A 7,743-nucleotide genomic window follows, 5' to 3' on the forward strand; every position below is an offset into this window, starting at 1 on the left:
CACTAGGCGTGACAAAATCTGTAAACACAAAACAATAAACTTTGTATATATTTACAAAATTCTGTATACAGCGTGTGTATAATTCAAGGTGCAGGTACAAAATCTATGTCTAGTCCTCTGATTCTTCACTAACGTTATCTATTAAAATGCCTCTGGGATTCAAATAGCATAGCCTCCGGGATTCAATTGGCGCGTGCCTCCGGGATTCAAACGGCGTAGCTTCTAGGAGTCTAGTGGCGCAACTTTCAGCAACGAACGTTAAGAATTTAGAAACGATCAACCCTGCAAAGTTTCAAAACACATGCAATGGATTCAAGTCGCCTTAAGATCCTCAAATGTCTTCAAAAGACTTCAAGATCTTCGAGACAATCAATTCTGCAAAGCTCCAAAGTACCTGCAATGCATTCAAATTGCCTGCAAAATATTCAAAAGATGCCTTCAAGTCTTCAAGCGTTCTCCATTGCCTTCAAGCTCTTCAAATGCTCTAGTTGTTCTTCAATTGTTGTTTTTTGGAATGAAAATGAAGGCCCTAATTATAGCTATAGGCCTAACCAAAATCCCTCAACCAACTCCCCTTTTTAATTAATTAATTAATTATTTATTTATTTAAGAGAATAAACCTGGCCAAAAATCAAGTCTAGGTTCATTATTCTATCATCTAATTCAAAATCAAATTAAATTATAATTATTTAATTTAAATATAATAAAATTATATTATATTTAAATTATAATTATAATTCAAATTCAAATATGAAATGGAATTGGACCAATTAATTAATTAATTCAATAGCCCAACCCAAATTTAATTGGACTAATTAAATCAATTTAATTTCTATGACCGAATTTAATTAAATTGGCCCAATAACAATCTCAACATCGGCCCAATAACAATTTTTTCAGTCTAGTTCAAATTTTCTGTGTCTACAATCATTTACAAAGGGGAGCCCGTGGTTACCCTTTGTCTTTTTTTTTTTTTTCTATTTAATTTTATTTTGTATATAGTTTTGTTTTGATTATTATTATTATTATTATTATTATTATTATTATTATTATTATTATTATTATTATTATTATTATTTTATATTATTATTAAATAATAATAACAATAATATTAATAATATAAATTTTTTTTGACAATTTTTTGCTGTGCAGCCAAACATTAAAAAGAAAAATGTTTTCTGAAAAATAACTCATTTTCCAGAAATTATTTTTTAACTTTCCAAACGAACTTTTATATCTATACAATTAATTTGTTAACTTGCATAATAATTATTAGATAATGACCTTTTTTGAATATTGACAAATTCGTCAAAATTTTAACAAATAGGAAATTAGAAAACAATATATTTTTATTAGAAGGAGAGATTTTTTTAGGAATTGGACAGAAAATTAAAATTCAGGATTTTATTTTTATATATAGTATATATATAGATTAGAATAGGAATTGTATTACACTATTTTATACTATCAGAATATGAATTTTAAGCTAGAATTATATTATGAGTAGGAAAGTAGAAAACAATTTATTTTTATTAGAAAGAGAGATTTTTTAGGAATTGGGAGGAAGTTAAAGTTTAGGATTTTGTTTTTATATATAGTATAGATTAGAATTGGAATTGTATTACACTGTTTTATAATATTAGAATAGGAATTTTTACGTAGAATTATAGTACGAATTGGAAAGAATATGAATTTTATCCTAGAATTATAGTACGAATAAGAAAGTAGAAAACAATATATTTTATTAGAAAGAGATATTTTTTAGGAAATGGGCAGGAATTTAAAGTTCATGATTTTATTTTTGAGAAAATGACACTTTTTCCCCCTCAATTATTTATGTAAGCACATTAGCCCCCTCAATTATTTTAAAAGTGGTTGTTTTTCCCCTAAATATATTAAATTGACATTTCTACCCTTAAAGCAAACATTTTATTTATTTTACTTCTCCAACAAATTATTGCGTATATGTAGCGATTACCATGGTTCGGTTCGAACTGAACCAGACACTATAGCAATCGAATTAAAAGTTTTCAGTTATGATTCAGATCTAGAACCCAATATTTGGATTTCAATTTATTAAATTTAAGAATAAAAAAAAATGGGATCATGAACCGTGAATCGGCGGTTCTGGATCCAGTTCGTGATTTTGAACCGTCTTTATTTTAAAATTTTATTTTTTATTTTAAAATAGTCTAAATTCAACAATAAATGTATTTTATTTTTTCAGTTCGGAACATGAACCGGCCATTCCGGTTCGCGATTTTAATAAACTCTAAATATTGTGTTTTGATTATAAATTGTAATTGGAATATTTTGGTTTGGTTGCTATAGTATCTGTTTGGTTTGAACCAAATTATAGTAATAATTTGTTGGAGAATAAAAATAAATGAAATATTAATTTTAAATATTTATTTTAAGGGTAAATATGTCCATTTAACATTTCAGGGGGAAAAAGAGCCACTTTAATAATTCAAGGGGAAAAATGCTATAAGTATATAACTTAGGGGGAAAAAGTGTCATTTTCCCTTTTGTTTTTATATATAGTATAGAGTATAGATAGACTAGTATTTTCAAACGTGCACGGAATGAATTTATTATAATATTTTAAAAATATTTGAATTGATATCTACAAATCTAATAAGAGCCAATAATATTAGGCCCTTAACTGGAACAACAAATGTCGGTGTAATTTTTTTTTTTGAAATGAATGGTTCATATTATTTTATCTACAAATCTAATAAGAGCCAATAATATTAGGCCCTTAACTGGAACAACAAATGTCGGTGTAATTTTTTTTTTTTGAAATGAATGGTTCATATTATTTTAATTTGGAATAAGGGTCAAATAGGCCATCGAACTGCACACAATAATGCAATTAGGCCATGAACTTAAAAAACCAACAATTGGGTCCCTAAACTAACCAATTTCAAACAATTCTTTCACTTTATAGGTTTCCAACAGGTTAACAGGTGATCCTCCCAAATTAATTATTTTTTAAAAAATAAAATTTAAAAATTGATTATTTAAATTAAAAATAAAAAAAATAAAAAATAAAAAAAACAGAATCATGCCGGAACGAAGAAGTTCTCCGGCCGGTTTCTTCGTCTCCATGGCCGGAGACGAAAAGTTTCTTCCTCTCCCGCCATAAACAAATTTAGGATTTGGCCGTAAACCTGGAAACCTCTCCCAAGTCCATACTTGCACCAATTGAAACGGGACCGAAATCATGACTATTTGCCTCTTCTTCTCAACAACAAGAGCCTCCTCCATTAATCCCAGATTCTGATAAATACTGGCCAAAACAGCAGGCGCGAGGGCAATTCTATTTCCTCTACCCAACCGGATCACAATGTCCAAAACCTTTGTGCCTATAGTTTCATTGGGGAAAACAAACTTTTCTAACCATAGCACTAGGAAGGCTTCATGCTCAACTTCACTCCCGCTGCCAATGAACTTAGCAATCCAAGAACCATGGGTGACTTTCCTAGCAGAAGTTTTGTTTATCTCTGATCTTGCTTTCAGCAGTTTACGTTTGATCTCTACCCATTCTCTATCCCCTAGAGGGCTTAAATCCGGGTCAACACAATCACCCAAAACAGAGAAAGCTCCCAGCACAATCATGTCCTCCAATGTGAGACTTGCTTCTCCCCACGGAAACAAAAACGTTTTAGTCTCCGGGCTCTATTTTCCGGCGTAGCCAAGAATAAGAGCGTCGTTTCGGTGGATTACGTACGTCGAATTCATCACCGCGTCATAGATTCCGGCTTCTTTCCAAGCGGATTCGTGCAAATATCGCATGGCTTCGACCCACTTTCCCAATCCTTGAGTGCGTTATTCTTCCACCCACGGAAGGTGACCTGGAACAGCCGCCGGTCACCGTGTTTTGGCGAGGAAGTAGGGGGAGGGGGTTATGAATGGAGGTAATTGAGGTAATGGAGAAGAAGAAACTCTTCATCTCCATGGCCGGCACGACCGGAGACGAAGAGTTTCTTCGATTCTGTTTTTTTTTTTTAATAATTAATTTTTAAACTTTAATTTTAAAAGAACAATTAATTTGGGAGGATGACCTGTTGACCTGTTGGAAACCTTCAAATTGGAAGAATTGTTTGAAATTGGTTAGTTTAGGGACGCAATTGTTGATTTTTTGAGTTCAGTGGCTTAATTGCATTATCGTGTGCAGTTCGATGGCCTATTTGACCCTTATTCCTTTTAATTTTAGTATTTTTTTTATGATTTTCCTTATTTACCATCTATTATATTATTTTCTTCCCTTAAATAATCTTGGATTCTGTTAGTATAAACTTTAGTAATGGAATATTCCATTAACTATTTATTATTCTTAACTTACTCATTAGTTTCTATAAGAAAGGTCTTAGGTTTGAACTTCATCCCAATCAGAGTTGGCATAATTGTTAAATATATATACTACGAATATGTTAAAATATACGGAGGTATTAAAACAAATAAGTACAATATAAAATTTAACATAAACTTTGGTCAAATTATTAGCCCGACTAAATACAAAACATTCAAAGTAAAGTTGAGCATCAAAGATTATAAATCATAAACTTTGAAAATCATTTTCTTGCCTTAAAAAAAAAAAAAAAATTTAGGTTAAGTTTTTTTTTTTTTTTCGTTTAATTAATCTTCGTTTGATTATTTAGAACAAAACTCAATATTTCAATTATGCCTTTTGCATTATTGGAATGATTTAGTTCATTATGCGCGACCTAATTACAAAGTTGTTGATCAGAAATAGAATTACACCTAGTTGCGAGGATCGTTCCCGACAACCATGTCATCATGCGCGCGAGCTGTGCCAAACATAATCAGACCTAATCCAAATCTAGTGTATATGTATGCATGCATTGTTAGCCTGAAAATATCAGACAAAAACAAAAATCAGAAGTTAGTTTGCAATGAAGAACAAGTCAGGCAAAGCTACTTATGGGGGAGAGTGGCAACCTGGCGTGGCATAAATGTCTTCCCTTCATATTCAACAGGTTGAAATGGACTTCCACTAGCAAAGATATAAAGTGAGATTGAACGTTTATACATTATATATTATATGTTCAACAGGACTGCACCTCGTTGAGTTATGCCATGATCTACATGACTTCCTGGGTAAATGCTCTTCCAACTCCTAAACTTCCTATTAGGATTGTAGGCTTTATTGTCTGAAACAAGAGAAAACACAACATCGGGAACTCACAATTAGTCCTTGATATAAAGCCAAACAAGTTTTTAGTGTTTGGCAATCAGTGTATGATTAACCCCCACGCCTTTTCACTCTCTGAACTAAATACTTTTTATATAAAGAGTTTTTTTTTTTAAAAAAAAAAAAAAAAAAAAAAAAAAAAAAACACTTTTAGCTATAAAAAACCCCCATTTTAGCAATTTCAGCCTCTAGAAATGCTAGTACAACTCACCAGTGATAGCAAACACACGCTATTCAAAACACAATCAAACTTCAGCTCAAAAACAATATGACAAACACCTTGAATGCAATTGCTACAATAGACTACCAAATTAAATAAACAAATTCATGTAGTAGCATAATTCTAGAATAACCCGAAAGATATTATAAGCAGACACATAAAGGGCACCTTGATGATTCTGTTTCAGGCTAATGTAAAGTGATCATCAATTTGTATATATATTATGAACAATCCTGAAAACTAGCCGAAGAATTCAGGTTCCAATAGAAAGAATCAATCAAACTCATATAAAATTCACAAAAGTTAGAATAATACAAGCAAAATCAAAAACTAATACCTTACTAGATTTGGCGAGTCAGTGACAAATGGCCAATGAAAAATGACGAGAGCAGTTGTGGAAGCAATTAGGAGAAAAATTACGGAGGCGAAGACGGTTTTTCTCAGGCTACAGCGGACCGGACAGATGGAGCACACAACCACCACCAGCACTACGGAGCAAGCGATCGTGGAGATGGATAGCTTCTGCGAATTGTCGCGAGTGGTGTCACCGACGGTGATGGCGCCGCCGTCACTATCTTCCTCTCGGCGGCTCCCGTATCGCCGGTCACCGATCTAATTCTAGGTAAGGCATATCCGTGCTGAAAGCTTTTGAAACTCCTTGCTCGTCGATTGCTTCTATGCTTGGGGTTTTTTCCGCCATTGTTTTGAGGAATTGATTCTTTGCCTGTCATTTTTGCTTTAAACACTTCTAATTAATATAAAGAGTTAATTCTAGCAATGGTCCTCCGATTTTTCAAATTTAGTCCTCGTCTTTTAATTGGACGAAATAAACCCTTACTATCAGATTTGTTCCACCATTGGTCCTTCCATTAACCAACAGTTAGATAAATCGTTAGTGGAAAGCTAAAAGGGTCATTTCCTCTACAAACATTGGATCCAACGCTGCAAACATCGGATTATGGCACATCCGGGAATGAAGTTCAAGAACTCTGGTTCTACATCCAGAGAAAATAAACCTTTTTCTCTTCAATTTTACTTTGCTGCTCTTGTTTCTTCTAAAACACAGGGTAATTGAATTTAAGGCGCCCATCTCTTAGCTATAATGTATTCACACACTCTTTTAAGTGAAGGTACTGAGTAGGAATGCGATAAAACTAACAAATGGAGAGCAAACTTTTTCATCTTCTTTCATAACAACTGCAATTCAATATAGAATAATTTAGTCTCAATCTCCTCATTCACAATACTTAAAACAACTAAATTATGAACACAATACAATACATTATTGTTGGTGACAATGAACCAATAATCGATTTAATATCGTAAAATAATATTTATATATACACACACGAAGTATATAAAATATTATTCGATATATATATCTGAAATATATATATATATATATATATATATATATATATATATATATATATATATATATATATATATATAAATCAGACCACCTTGGTTATATGCATGAATATCTACAGAAAAGATATATACATATCAACCAAATGGAATTTATAATCCACAGATTATAATTCCAACCAAACTAAATCAGAAGAGGAGGATTTTTGCTTAGAAGCATAATCAAAAATCGAAAGAAGGAAAGATGGCTCGTGTATGGGTATAGGGTTTTTAGCGTGAGTCAAGAGACCACTCTTTCCTTAAAACCTTATTTGCCACCTCTCAAAAGTGCTAGGAGCGTCGTGACCTAGGTTTCCCAGGATAAAACACGCTATGGTTCGACGTTTGAGCACCCAAACGAACGAACCCGGCGAACGGAGCAAAGCCTTGAACACAGTTAGGCTTAAGAAATGAGTAGAAGCAGAGTTTTTGAGGAGGGAAAACAATTCTTGTGTTGTGTGTTCTTGTCACTATGTGCTTAGAAAATCTGCTGCACTCTACCCCTTCTTATATAGGGATGTAGGTCCTTAATAGCATTAAACAAGGCCATTTAAACTTGGCTTTGTAACATCTGAAACAGCATGCCATTACCAAGGATTTAAATTCAGAATTGAAATTGGAGTTAATTGAAAAAATTAAATCTGTAACTGAAGAATTTAAACCCACATTTGTCTGTTGGTATTCAGCCACCCCAGACTGGCTAGGTTTCGGCCTGAGGCCAAAACCATACTGCTTCAGTTTTGGCCTGGCCGAGGCCGAAACTACAAGCCAAGACCATACTGCTTCAGTTTAGGCCGAAACTACAAGCCAAGACCATACTGCTTCAGTTTTGGCCTGGCCGAGGCCGAAACTACAAGCCAAGTCTCGGCCTCTCTGGCCGAAACCATACTGCTTCAGT

At 33.0% G+C, this 7,743-nt stretch overlaps 1 long non-coding RNA gene across 2 annotated transcripts; it reads right to left on the minus strand.

Moving 5' to 3' along the window:
• Positions 1-4,704: 4,704 nt before the first annotated feature.
• On the minus strand, positions 4,705-6,153 carry LOC109154717. Of its 2 annotated transcripts, XR_002049770.1 has the most exons (4): positions 5,776-6,153; positions 5,088-5,177; positions 4,966-5,020; positions 4,705-4,876 (listed from the first exon to the last, which is right to left on the minus strand). It is a non-coding gene; the product is annotated as an uncharacterized LOC109154717 (long non-coding RNA). The 2 variants fall into 2 exon arrangements; XR_002049769.1 differs by having other exon boundaries at positions 4,966-5,177.
• Positions 6,154-7,743: the final 1,590 nt, after the last annotated feature.

This window comes from Ipomoea nil, unplaced genomic scaffold (genome assembly GCF_001879475.1).
Source record: "Ipomoea nil cultivar Tokyo-kokei standard unplaced genomic scaffold, Asagao_1.1 scaffold2653, whole genome shotgun sequence".
Classification (NCBI taxonomy): domain Eukaryota; kingdom Viridiplantae; phylum Streptophyta; class Magnoliopsida; order Solanales; family Convolvulaceae; genus Ipomoea; species Ipomoea nil.